The sequence below is a fragment of the Myotis nattereri genome (assembly GCF_964212035.1).
Source record: "Myotis nattereri genome assembly, chromosome: 1".
Classification (NCBI taxonomy): domain Eukaryota; kingdom Metazoa; phylum Chordata; class Mammalia; order Chiroptera; family Vespertilionidae; genus Myotis; species Myotis nattereri.
The window spans coordinates 51,812,138-51,827,214 of NC_138075.1; positions in this window are offsets into that span (position 1 = coordinate 51,812,138).

Consider the following 15,077-nt stretch of genomic DNA (forward strand, 5'->3'; position numbering starts at 1 on the left):
CATGCAGGACACAGCTGATCAATGATTCTTTCTCGTCATTGATGTTTCTGTCTCTCCCTCTTCCTTTCTCTCTGAAATCAACTAAAACATATTTTAAAAAGACAAAAGTTGGTGGCTAAGCAGAATATTACATGGTCAACAGTCACCACAGAGAGGCTACTGTGTCATTGGTGTGAGGACACAAGGCCCAGGGTAGATAGCTTATGTGTGGGCAACACATAACCCTGGCTGTGGCCCCGTCCAGCCCCTCCCAGAGTGGGGTCTGAAGTGGCTGAGGTCTAGTATGGAGATGGACTCAGCGAGGAGAAAGGGCTTGGTCTGTGTGCAGGTAAAAAGCCTCCCCACCAACCAATCCGAAAAGAGAACAAGTCAAGATTCAAATGTTTATGATCTAATCTATAGATCTTATTTACATTTTGCCAATTGTCCTAATTAAGTCCTTAGCAAAAGAAAATTCTAGATCAGTGATGGCGAACCTATGACACGCAAACTCATTTTTTTGGTTGATTTTTCTTTGTTAAATGGCACTTAAATATATAAAATAAATATCAAAAATATAAATCTTTGTTTTACTATGGTTGCAAATATCAAAAAATTTCTATATGTGACACGGCACCAGAGTTAAGTTAGGGTTTTTCAAAATGCTGACACGCCGAGCTCAAAAGGTTCGCCATCACTGCCCTAGATCATGCACTGCATTTAGTTGTCACAGCTCTTTCAACCCCTCAATCTTAAGCATTTCCTCAGTCTCTGCATTTAATGACATTGATATGTTGGAGAGGCAGGTGGTACTTTGTAGAAGGTCCCTTACCTTGGATTATGTCTGAAGTCTCCTCATCATTGGATGTACATCAGGTGTTGTATTAGGAGCACAAGAGTGACGGTGTGCTCTGCTCAGTAATGATACTGTTTTAAAATGAAAATCTGTTGGATAGACAAAAGATTACCCAGCAATGCAAACAGTAGAAATTGCCTACTCTCTCAGACTGGAAGAGTTGGAAAGACTACTCATGGATTTTGAAGGGCTTGTCACTCAGGACTGAACATCTATTCAAAGGATCTGAGAGACTTCTAAGAGAATCCATTTAATTTCTAGCATTACATAACTCAGTAGGGATAAAAACCAGATCTATGAGTTAAATAAAATAGAAAATGCTTTTCTAGGTTCCTTAGAATTATACTTTCAACTCATAAAGGTGTTAAAAAGATAGAGATTGCAAGCACACGTTCTGGGGTGTGGAGATGTGACAGCCTAGGCTGTGAATGGCTGAACATGAATTAGAAGCATCTTTAGGCTCTATTTCAAAATCCTAGGTTTGTATTTATGCAAATAAGTGTATGCTGCTCTGTATTTAGAATAGGTACATTTAATGTGCAAGCACTAGGCCCATGTAAGCATACCAGTGTACTTATGCACATTTATGCACATATACATCTAATCAGTGAAGAAAATATTACTATACAATGGCAGGTGACTTTTGAGTGATTTGATTTGATTTTTTAAAACATGTTTTTATTGATTACCGAGAGAGGAAGGATGAGGGAGAGAGAGAGAGAGAAATATCAATTATGCCTCCTGAATGCCTCCTACTGGGGATGGAGGCCACAAACCAGAAATATGCCTTGACCAGGAATCAAGCAAGCCATGACCTCCTGGTTCATGGGTCAATGCTCAACCACTGAGCCATACCACCAGGCGTGAGTGATTTTTATATGTTTAACAAACAGTAAGAATGTTAAATAAGGTTGGCACTTTTTAGTAAGTTCAGACAATTAAAAGAGTCCTTAGAGAGCAAAAATTAAATAAAAATTAAGTGGGAGAAAAAATCCTATGCCTGTTTTTATTGAACCAGGATAAGTTACCTCCCAAAGATATTCATTTGATTTGAAATGTTGCCAATACATAAAACAATGATTTATGTTCCAACTTCTGGGAAATTGTCAAGTTCAAGGCTTATTACAACATCTGGAGTTAAGTTTCCATAAGTGATACCAGTAACATGACAGTAATCAGCTTTTTATTATTATGATAGTCATTATCAACTCAGTAGCAATATAATATTGATTTAAGTTGGCACAGGCTCATTTATCTAGAATAAAATTAAAGGTAACATTTCCTCTTCCCACTCCCCACTCCCAGCCAAACCATATTCTTTCTTCCTTTTTTCAAGCTACAACAAATGAGAAGGTGATATTGGAACTTTTCTATACATTTTTTAAAATCCAGTTATGTCATTAGGTCAAAATTTATTCGCCCAATTTCCTACCCCATTTCCAGGCATACTTTTACAATTATGTTAATCAAGATTATGGCACATAATCAAGCTCAAAGAAAGATAAGTTATATGACATGTAATTTTAGTGTAATTTTATTCCATAGTTATGAGTTGATTGCTTAAAATTTAATTATCCATTTGATTGTTGCCAAATGGAAGGGGGGTGCAGGGAAGGTGAAAGTGAAGGGATTAAAAGGTACAAATTGGTAGTTACAGAATAGTCATGGGGATGTAAAGTACAGCATAAGGAATATAGTCAATAATCTATACTAATAATAGAGGAAGGTGCAAATTGTCCAGAACACCGTCACAGTAACGGCCAGCAGGCTGCTTGGGGCAACAAGGCCAGCAGGGGGTTTAGTGAGGGATGACCAAACGACTGAACAGCAGGCTGCGTGGGGCGACCTAGCTGGCAGGGGAGGGGGGGGGGGGCAGGTGGGAGCGACCAGGCCAGCAGGGGTGGCAGTTAGGGGTAATCAGGCAGGCAGGCAAGTGAGCAGTTAGTAGCCAGTGGTCCTGGATTGTGAGAGGGATGTCCAACTGCCAGTTTAGGCCCAATCCCCGGAATCAGGGGTCCTGAATTGGAGAGGGTGCAGGCTTGGCTGAGGGGAACCCACCTCATGCACAAATTTCATGCACCAGGCCTCTAGTATTCTAATAACTATGTATGATGTCAGATGGGTATGAGATTTATCAGGATGATCACTTAGTAAGTTATGTAATGTCTAATCACTGGGTTGTACACCTGAAACTAATATAATATTGTACGTAAACTGTGGTTGGTAAAAATTTTTAAATGATTAAAAATAAATAAATAATAAATAATGTGTAGTAAATATAGAAAGTTTCCATTAAATAGAACTTTTGGTAAATGAGGCCACATCTGGTTTTCTAACCTTTTTGTATAAAGAAATCACTGTGTTAACAATGCTACACACCAAGTAGAAATTAATAGGGTAACTTCCAATAGTGCTTGCCAATTTCCCTGGTATAAATACTCCTGTCAAACCCCGTTTCAAGTTACTGATGGTTTAACAATCAGCTCACAAATTTTCTTTACAGAAAATGTAATAGGTTCTTGTAAGTGGTGTGAACAGGCTCCAGAACACCACCAATTCTGAAGAAAATATCTGCCTTGAAGTATAGAGAGAGACAGAAGATGAAAAATGCAGATGAGAGGTAAGAGAAAAAAGGGTACAATGAAGAGGTCTCATATGTTTAATTGTAGTCCCAGAGGGAGAGGAGAGAGACAATGGGGTTGAAGCAAACTTCACCAAGAAATTACCTGAAATACTCCAAAACTGATAAAAGACTTTAATCTACAGATTTGAGAAGTATTGTCAACCCTAAGCAGAATAAACAGACACCTTTTTTAGACATATGATAGGAAAACTGCAGAGGACTAATGGTGAGGAGAAAATCCTAAAATCCAGAAGCAACAAGAAGACAACAATTTTCAAATAAACATTAGACTAAGAGCTAACATTTCAACCTAAATAATAGAAACCAGAAGATGATGAAAAGATATCACCATACTTCTGAAAGAATAAACTGTCAACCTAGAATTCTATAACTAGTGAAATTATCTTCAAGAATAAAAGTAAAATAATTTTTAGACAAAAACTAAGAGTGTTACTGGCCAACGGCACTAAAGGAAACATTAAAGAGAGGTCTTCAGGCTGGAGAAATGGATCCCATGTAGAAGTGCAGATATGAAGGAAAGAACAAAAACAAAACAATAAGTCTAAGAATATAAAACATAACAGCAATATCTTGTGGGGGTTAAAATACACATAGAACTAAATTATTTGACAACAATTGCAGTTAAGCAGGTAGAATGTAAATGAACTCAAAGAACCTCAAGGTCCTAAGATTATCAGCAAAAGAATAAAAGCACCAATAAACATTAGCTTTCCAAGTTGATATGTAGAATCAATTTGTGATTTAGGTTAGGATTAGCAATCAATCCTAATCTAAATCATAACTGCCTTTTTTTGTAGAAATTAGCAAATTGATTCTAAAATCCATGCAGAAGACTCATATTAGCCAAAACAACTTTGAAAAAGAAGAACAAAGTTGAAGTGCTAACACTATCTTACTTCAAAACTTATGAAACTAGTCAAACCAGCATAATATGGCCTAAAGATAGACAGGACGATCACTGGAACGGGATAGAGTCCAGAAAAACCAACATACATATAAACTGATATAAAAAAGCATACAATGTGCCAAGCCAATGCACTGAAGAAAGGAAAATCTTTTAAATTAATGATCCTAAGATAATTAAAGATATATATTAAGAGGAAAAAACTTGAACACCTACCTCAAATGAACTAAAAAAACATCAGTCATAGAACTAAAAGAACAATCTAAAACTATCATGTTCAGAGCAAATCATGAAAGAAAATCTTTGTGACCTTGCCTAACACAATAACTTCTTAAACATGGCATTGAAAACACAATATATAAATGAAAAAAAGATAAATTTGACTTCACCAAAATTAAATACTCCTGCTTTTTACAAGACACTGTTAAGAGAATGAGAAGACAAGCCACAGACCAGAGAGAAATCTTTACAAAGAATATATATTCAGGAAATATAAAAAAGTCGCAATTAGAAAATAAACCATACAATTTAAAAGTGGGTTAAAGATTCAAATAGACACTTCATGAAAAGAGATGTGAGTGTTAAAAATAAAGCACATGAAGAGATGACCAACATCATTAGTCATTAGAGAAATGTAAATTAAAACCACAAGATACCACGACACACCTATTAAAATGGCCAAAATTAAAAAGATCGGCCATGCCAAGTATTGCTAAGATGTGGAGAAATGGAGTTTTCATACTCTGCTAGTGGGAATAAAAAATAGTACAACTACTTTGAAAAACAATTTGGCAGTTTCTTAAAAAGTTATACACTTGTAATGTAGCCATTTACTCCTACGTATTTACCCAAGAGAAAGGGAAATGAATGCCCATAACAATGACTTGTGTGTGAATGTGTATAATAGTCTTTCTAACAGTGTGAAAAACGAACTGGAAACCCAAGTGTCTATCAACAGGTAAATGGCTAAACAAATAGAAATGCCAGCTAATGTATAGCGACAGAAAACAGATCCTTGGTTGCTTAGGGAGGGGAGATGAGGGGCGAGGGGGAAAGGAGCAAGGCAATACAAAGGAGCAGGAAGAAACTCGGGAGATGGCGAATGTGTTCATAATCTTGATCGTGGTGATGGTTTTACAAATGTACACATATGTCAAAACTTATTAAATTTGTACACTTTAAATACGTGGGGATTATTTTATGTCAATCATACCTCAATAAATCTGGGTTTGTTTTTTAAAAAACACTGTTTTGAGGCACCATTTATGGCTCATTAGATTTGAAGGCATTAAAGTGTGACAGAACCACATCGATGGGACTGTGCAAAAACAGGTGTTTAGGTAAGGGGCTGCCTCTATGGAGAGCTATTGGACGGTAATTATCAAAGTAACAAATGCATCTTCTCTCTGACCTGTAATGCTGCTTTTCATCCTACAGAAGTACTGAAATATCTATAAAATGTGTTAGGACAAAATTATTTACTGAAGCATAGTTCGCAATAGCAAAGCAGTCGACACAACTTCAACACCCATCAATAGGGTCTAATTAAAGTTAATTAAGATGAATTATGGTAAATTCATATAAAAAGGGGAAGAAACCCTTTATATACTACTAATAAAAAGATCTCTAAGATATATTTTTAAAGGACAAGTTATAGAACAGTATGCATAATATATGAAAAGACTAGCCTCAGAGGTGGAGATGATATTTATAACATATATAGCAAAAACTTTCCTTTTTCAAGTGAGAAAAAAGACAAGAAACAAAGGGGAGGCAGAAATGATAAGAGACAGACATGTACAAAGTAGGATATCCAAATGGCCAACAAACTTGAAAAATGTGCTCAGCTCCCTAGTAATCAGAAAATGCAAATTAACACCACCTTGAGCTATTATCACAGACCTGCTGTATGGCTAAAGTTTAAGACTAACAACGTCAAGTGTTGGTAAGGATGTCACGTAACAAAACCCGCCTACACTACACTGGTTGGAATATGAATTGTTACAGTCGCTTTGAAAACAGATTGACAACATCTACTGAAGTTGAAGATATTCATATTCTACAACTCAGCACTTCCACTCCTACATATATAGCCAACAGAAATGTGAGTGCATGTTCACCAAGATGCTCCCAGCAGCCTTATTTTTAATAACCCCTATACATTCTGCACATAAAATCTCAATGTGGGGGAAAGAGATCTGACACATCACCGAGCAATTCTGACACCAGCTGGGTGCCCAAAAATTCAACTCAATTCTGACACTATCCCCCCGGAGACAGAATCAGATCCACAGATTAAGGGTTCCGTCCCACAAGACTGCCTCCCACAAGCCCTGGTTGTTATCTGTGCTTCTAGCCAAATAGTCATAAATCAGAGGTTCTCGCAACCCCCTCCTTTAGTTCGATTCAGTTACTGGCTCACACAACTCAGGAAATCCGTTTCCTCACTAGATTCCTGGTTTATTACAAAGGATATTTATCAACAGCAAGATAAAGAAACGCATAGGGCGAGGTCTGAACAAAGGAACTCTGTCCTCATGGAGTTTGGGGACTGACACGGTGGCACATGGAAGTGTTCCGGCTCTCGAGTCTGGAAGATCTCTGAACCCTTCCTTTTGTTTTGTGTGTATGTGTATGTGTGTGTGTGTGTGTGTGTGTGTGTGTGTGTGTGTGTGTGTGTGTTTTACAGAGCCTTCATTACACAGGCATGGTTGATTAAATCACAAGTATTGTGATAGATTCAACTTCCAGCCCCTCTCCCTTCCCTGGAGTTCAGTGGGTAGGACTGGAAGTCCCCACCCTCTAATCACACGGTTGGGTCTCTGGGCAATCAGTCCCCATCCTTAGGGGCTTTCCAAAAGCCACCTCATTAACATAACCCAGTTATGGTGGAAAGAGGGTTGGGATGAAAAACAAGACACTCGTTTTGCCTTTATGGCTCTGAAGCTACTAAGGACTGGACACCAAATACTGTAACAAAAGATACTTGCATTGTTCTTATCACTCAAGAAATTCAAAGGGTTTTGGGAGCTATCAGCCAGGAACCATGGACAAAGACAAAATATATATGAGAAATCATATCTGAATGACTATATGTATTTCTTATAAATCACAATAACACCCCCCCCCAAACTGGAATAAACACACAAATGTTCACCATAGTAGATGGATATATAAATCATAGCATATTCACACAATGGAATAATATACCCAGCAATAAAAATGAACAAATTATAGCTACACACAACATGGATGAATCTAACAAATCAAATGAGCAAAGAAGCTCAATACAAAATGTATATGTAACATACAAATCCAGTAACTGCACAAACACCAGCATGTAGACATAAAGACCTAGGTCAGTGGTCGGCAAATTCATTAGTCAACAGAGCCAAATAACAGCAGTACAACGATTAAAATTTCTTTTGAGAGCCAAATTTATTAAATTTAAACTATATAGGTAGGTACATTGTTATTAACTTAATTAGGGTGCTCCTAAGCTGGCCTTTGCTAAAAACGTCCTCAATCTGATTGAGGTACGTTCGCAGAGGCAGAGGTCGACCCCTCCCAACTCTCCCATCCACACTCGTCTTGTATACTTGTTTCAGATAAACGAGTGTGGATGGGAGAGTTGGAAGGGGTCGACCTCAGCAAACGTACCTCAAAACAATATACCTCCCCCGCACTGCGTATCCCGCTGCCTGGCTGCACCCATGTCTCCCTTCACCAGACCAACCAACACGCCCCACTTCTTCTAACGCCACTTCTTCAAAATAGACTCACCCAGGCCGAAAACCAACTTCTGTGGATGGGCCAGGAAGTTTCAATCGCACTGTGCGTGTGCGCCCGCACGTGGTATTTTGTGGAAGAGCCACACTCAAGGGGCCAAAGAGCCGCATGTGGCTCGCGAGCCGCGGTTTACGACCACTGACCTAGGTGATAAAACTATAAAGCCAGGAAGTGAAGATCATAATCAGGACAATGGTGCCTTTGGGGAAGGAGAGGATGGAGAGGAGAGGGCTCGGGGGGAGGGGGTGGGGGTGATGCAGTGTTCTGTTTCTTGACCTGCATGGATGATGGCTTCACAGTGTTCACTTTATAACTTACTGAGCAAAGCATTATGTGTTCTGCTTTTCTCTGTGTCATATTTCATTGTAGAAATTTAAGGTGCACAGTGAAAAGTCCTGCTGCCACTCATTCCTTCCCTCCACCACCAGTTCACACATTCTCTGATGTAACACCACCTCTATTAGTTTCCTATGTATCCTTCCAGAGTTATTTTCAAATACATACTAGTATACAACCACATATCAATTTATATTCTTACTAGCCCTTCTTTTACAGAAGATAACAGTATACTGTTCTCCACCTTGACGTCTGTTGGTTGGTTGGTTAAGTTTTGTTTGTTTGCTTTGCCTTTTAGTTAACAAGAGATCTTGGAGATCTTTCCAAATAATTATTCTCTTCTGCAGCTGCCTAGTTTTTCTTTCTCTCTGTGTGCCACGGCTAGTCCTCCACTGAAGGACATTTGGGTTATGTCTAATCTTTTGCTATTGCAAAGAATGTTACCATGAATAATGCTGCATGTGCATAATTTCACATGAACAATACGCATATATATCTGTAGGAACAAGCCCCTGAAATTGAATTGCTGTAACAAAGAGTGTGCATTTGTAACTTTGATAGATGTTGCCCATGTAGTACCAATTTTCTTTTCCACCAGCCATATATGAAAACGCCTATTTCTTCTATAACGTTGGCAATGATGTGTGCTATCAAATCTGGGAATTTTTGTCCATCTGGTTTCTCAGCACAGTGTTAATTTACATTTCTTTTATTATGTGTAAGGTTGAGCCCCACCCTTGCATAGAACCATTTTTATTTCCTTTTATGTGAACTGTTTGTTCATATTCTTTGCACTTCTTTGAGTTTTAATCCTGTTCTTCTTGGTTTCTAGGAATTCCTTTCACACTAGGGAGATTAGCGCTTTGCCCTTACTCTGCGATATGAGTTGCACCTATTTTTCTCCAGGTTGCTTTCTGTCTTTTCTTATGGGGTATGTTTTGTCCTGCCAATTGGAAGGGTTTGTTTTGTTTGTTTTTAACGTGGCCAAACTTGTCGTTTTGGATTCTATTCGAGTTGTATTTAGAAAGGTCTATCCCTACTCTCAGCATATAAAGGAATTCTCCCATGGTTTCTCTTAGTTCTTTTATGACTTCAGTTTTACATTTAAATTTTCCATTTCTTTGGAATTTATCTCTGCTAACAGTGTGAGATGTGAATCCCATTTAATACTTTCCAGATTATAACCTATTATTTCCTTACCACCTATTGAACAGTACATTGTTGTCTACTAGTTTTGCTTAGTATTTTAATTTGAATCTCCCAACAGCAAGAAGAGATTACTTCAAGTTATCCTCATTCTGTGTCCGTAAAATGCCAAAGATATCAATAGTATCTCTGTCTGCCATGAGCCCTGCTTTAAGTGAAATGAAGGAGAATCACATTGGTTCCCCTGTTAAATATCAGGAAAGGTGTAACCAGAGTAATAGGCCAGCCTCCAAAGCCCTATGAGTAACAAGTCAGTACTGTGTTCCTGGCTTCTAGATTAGTCAACAAAGGTTGCATCTTCCTTTCAACAAAAATCCTGGTTGGGAAAAGGGGAAATGATTAAGAAGTGCAAATTGGTAGTTATAAAATAGTCACGGGGATATAAATGACAGCATAGAGAATACACTCAATAATCCTAATCCTATCTAATAATAGACAAACATGGTAATTAACCGTACCTCCAACAAGCTTCCCATTGGCTAATCAGGGCGATATGCAAATTAACTGCCAACCAAGATGGCGGCCTGCAGTCAGGCAGCTGAAGCGAACAGGAGGCTTGCTCGCTCTAGTGATGGAGGAAGCCAAGGCTCCCCGCCTGCCACCGCCCAGCTCTGAGCTGCTCTCTAAGCAACTATGTTGCAATTATAGAAGCTAAACAATCCCCAGAAACCTGCTTTCAGCCAGCCGGGCCTCAGAGCTGGAGTTGCAACAGTGTTTCAATTATAGAAGCTAAACAAAGCCCAGATACCTGCTTTCAGCAGCCGAGGTCTCAGAGCTGGAGCCAAGCCTCAGAGCTAAAGCCGGCTCTCAGCTCCAGTGACAGCCATAGAAGGCAAATAAACCCCAGAATTAAAAAAAGAAAGAAAAAAAGGAGAGGTTGGGAGCTTCAGTCACCCGCAAGCCTGAAAACGGCCTTAGCCCCTCACCCAGACTGGCCAGGCACCCCAGTGGGGACGCCCACCCTGAAGGGGGTGTGACCAGCTGCAAACAGCCATCATCCCCTCATCCAGGCTGGCCAGGCACCCAAGCAGGACCCCCATCCTGATCCGGGACACCCTTCAGGGCAAACCAGCTGGCCCCCACCCGTGCACCAGACCTCTATCCTATATAGTAAAAGGGTAATATGCAAACTGACCCTAACAGCAGAAGGACTGGGAATGACTGGTAACTATGACACACACTGACCACCAGGGGACAGACGCTCAATGCAGGAGCTGCCCTCTGGTGGTCAGGGCACTCTCACATGGGAGGAGCTCTGCTCAGCCACAAGCCAGGCTGATGGCTGCCAGTACAGCAGTGGTGGTGGGAGCTTCTCCTGCCTCCTCAGCAGCACTAAGGATGTCCAACTGCAGTTTAGGCCTGCTCCCCGATGGCAAGTGGACATCCCCCGAGGGCTGCCGGGCTGCCAGAGGGATGTCTGATTGCCATCTTAGGCCCAACCCCCCGGGGAGTGGGCCTAAGCCAACAGGTGGTCATCCTCTGAGGGTCTCCCAGACTGCGAGAGGGCACAGGCCGGGCTGAGGGACCCTCCCCCCCCCCCCGCCCCCCGCGTGCACAAATTTTTGTGCACCAGGCCTCTAGTATATATATAAAGAGCTAGGTGCCATCATGACCAAATGGGCGACTGGTCACGATGAAGTGCATGGAGCACCTCTCAGTCCCCCCCTTCCCCCAGCCCCCAAGCCACTCACAATGAGGAGGGCTGGTGGCGGGACAGAACTGGGGACTGTTGAGCAGCAGTGGCTGTGAGCTTAGCAGAGCAGTCAGCTGGGCGGCAGTGAGTTTCGCGAAGTAGTTACTGGGCAGGGAAGTTATGCAGAGCATCCAGCAGTGAGCTTCGCAGGGTGGCAGCAAGCTTCATGGAGCAGTCAAGGGGTGGGGGTAGCCTCACAGAGCAGTCGAGGGTCAACAAGCATCGCGGAGCGTCCTGGGGCAAGGAGCTTCATGTAGCGTCGCAGGGCGGCAGAGGCCATGCGACAGAGGCCAGGCTAGGCCTAGGGACCCTAACGGTGCATGATTTCATGCATGCTAGGCCCCTAGTCTATATATATATATATATAAAAGCCTAATATGCAAAGTGTCCCCTCGGGAGTTCAACCGACTGGGAGTTCAATTGCTCGCTATGATGTGTGCTGACCATCAGGGGGCAGTGCAGAACAAAGGAAGACCCCAGCTGGCAGCCTCTAGGGACCCTACCCGTGCATGAATTTCATGCACTGGGCCTCTAGTATTGTAATAACTATGTATGGTGCCAGGTGGGTGCTGGAAATATCAGGGGGAACACTTTGTAATGTAAAGTACATGATTGTTTAACCGCTATGCTGTACACCTGAAACTAATACAAAATAATATTGTAGATATTAAATAATATTATGTCTTCAGTGGTTTTTTTTTTTTTTTGTCATTGTTTTAAAAAAAGCTCTGGTTGGCCCTAACCGGGTTGGCTCAGTAGATAGAGTATCGGCCTACGGACTGAAAGGTCCCAAGTTCGGTTCCGGCCAAGGGCATGTACCTTGGTTGCAGGCACATCCCCAGTAGGAGGTGTGAAGGAGGCAGCTGATCGATGTTCCTCTCTCATCGATGTTTCTAACTCTCTATCCCTCTCCCTTCCTCTCTGTGAAAAATCAATAAAACATATTAAAAAAAAAAAAAGCTCTGGTTGTAAAGTTCTAAGTTCTTTCTAAGATTTGGTTAATCAAGAAGCTGGCTTAAAATACCAAATAACTCATTCAATTTATTCTTGCATTGCATTCCTCTTTCCTCCCACTGAATTACTTTGCCCATCAAAATACAATGGTCACATATTTCAATTGAAAAGACATTATTAATCAAGGTTGTAATGATATTATGAATACACTTTCCCACTGAATTTTATGGACACAACCATAGTAACAAAGGCATATAAACAGGATCAGAGGTACAGATTGGAAAAGAGTACAAGAAGAGCATAAATTATAAAGACAGCAGAGAGCCAGGTGGTTTATTTTCTTTAAAAAGTTCTTTTCTCATTTATCCCTTCTTTAACCCACAATGTTGACTACCTTCAATGGGGCAACCCCCTGCTAACCCCTGCTTAGGTGTGGGTAGATCTCATGTGGAGAAATTCTGAAATAAACAGACAGCTCAAGGGAAAGGATTTTCTCTCAGTGGTGTGGCACAGTTGGAAGAGCATTGGGAGAGGAGTCCAGAACTTGGGTTCTGCTCTTTATCTATGAATAACCCAGGACAAGTCACTTAATCCTTCTCCAAACCCCAATTTCCTATTCTGTAACGTATCTTCCATCTGTCCCCACAGTTAGGTTAAGGATCAAATGAGCTAATATGAACAGAAAGGCTTTTCAAAGTACACAGAAATATGATTCAGACTGTCAGGTGGAGAAAAGAACAAATCATAGGCGCCACTCCAACACTTTCCTGTTACCATAGAAAATGCTGACTTGAGGGGGTCTGAAAACCTCAGCCGGGGCAGTGTTGGAGTTAGAACCCTGACCTCTCGATGCCAAGGTCAGTGCTTTTCCAAGCTGCCAACAGGTCACCAACAGGCTAGAGCATCACTCAGTCACTGGTGTGGCATGGCCTGGGTGTGGCATGGCCTGGGTGTGGCATGGCCTGGGTGTGGCATGGCCTGAAGTGTCACCAACTGTGTGTGCCCTGGGCCAAGGCTTTCATTCCCTCTGGGCCCTGGTTCCCTTATCAAACCAAAATGGTCGGGCTGGGCAGATTCCATGTGCTCTTCAGCAATTGTGTGTTCTAAAGTGTTATCGCAATGCAAGTTTACAGACATACACACATACCTTTTATGTGTGTACAAGCCACAGAACAGGTATTGGGTTATATGAATTCCCAACCCCACCCTCATCTTCCAGGACTGCACAGCCTTCTGATCAAGTCAAATCTAAATTCCTTTGCTTGACACTCAAGATCCTACTACCACCAATCTGCCTTTCTAATTTTATCACCAACTCACCTGAACCTCTTAGCCCACCGTGCTCCTCACTGTCCCCAATTATTCCTGCCACCTTCCCACCTGTCTGTGCTTTTGTCAATGCTGTCTCGGGGTTGCCATTCTTTCCCCATTATTATCAACACCCTGCCTGTCTTTGGGGTGGGAGGGTGGTGGGAAGGATCCCATTCTTCCAGCCTACCCTGTGCACATGCCATGTCACCAGGAGTGAGTCGCTGTCGGGGACAAGGTACAGGATCTGCTTTCTCTGTGCCACCACAGTGCTGAGATGTGACCTCTGTAAACTCAGCAAGGGCTCCACCACCAATGCTTTCTACTTCTGAGTGTATTTTAAAGTTGTTTGTTTGTTTGTTTTTATGGTTGGGAAAAAAAGGGTCCAGAGATGAAGGGCTTGGCCTAACACCTCACAGAGGAGCAAGAACACATCTAAGACAGCAGGGCTAGAAAGCAAGCCTGGCTCCCCTGACTTCTAGCCCTTGCCTCCCACAATTGATGAGTTGAATAATTGGGCATTTGTAAAGTGTGCAGGTATGTTTACTGGGATTCTATTTTTAAGAGTGAAAAATTGAAAACCACCAAAATAACCATGAATGCATTAGGGTACTTTCAGACTACGAAAGATTATGAAGTCATTAAAGTATTTTAATGGAGTCATTTGGAGTCTTTGAAGAGCGGGGCATCATGGGAAAATAGCCATGACAGGTGTCAACCAATGAAGACAGGTGTATGGGAATATGAATGCCGTAATTCATCTTTATAAAAAGGAAGCACACACATACAAAGCTAGCAAAGACAGACCTAAACCATTAATAGTGCTTCACTGCACTGGGAGAATTACGTGGAAAACTCTCTTTCATTTTCTGTTTTCTACACAGGTATTGTGTATGCATGGATGTGCTATGGACATGCACTATTTTTATAATTAGAAAAAAGTTAGGATCCAATATTCAACTATGGTAGTGTTTTAAAGTTAAATAAAGAATAAACTCAAATATAAAAGCTCTAGGGAAAAAGGGGGTTAAGATCCATCCATTTGAAGACATAAAACATCAAAAAAGAAAGACCTTCTTTGTCAGGTACTCCCTCTGCTTCTACGAAGGGCGGAAGGCCACCTGGGCCAGCTCATGGCACCTGCCTGAAGTCATGACACAAATGCAAACAGGTGAGTGGCTCAGGGTTGTGACTGTTGCAATCACTGCCCTGGGTGGTATCAGACCTACAACTTATTTGCTTCCCTGGTTTAAGAGTTTCTAGGATTAGACCTTGAGCAAGTGCTTAAGATAAGACATTGTTTACTTATAGAAACCAGATGAGACTTTCCTGCCTGGCCCCTGGATTGTCTGAGGGCGCCGCCCACACCACTTTACACAGGTGAACTGCTTCCTGTCCCTGTCCCTCC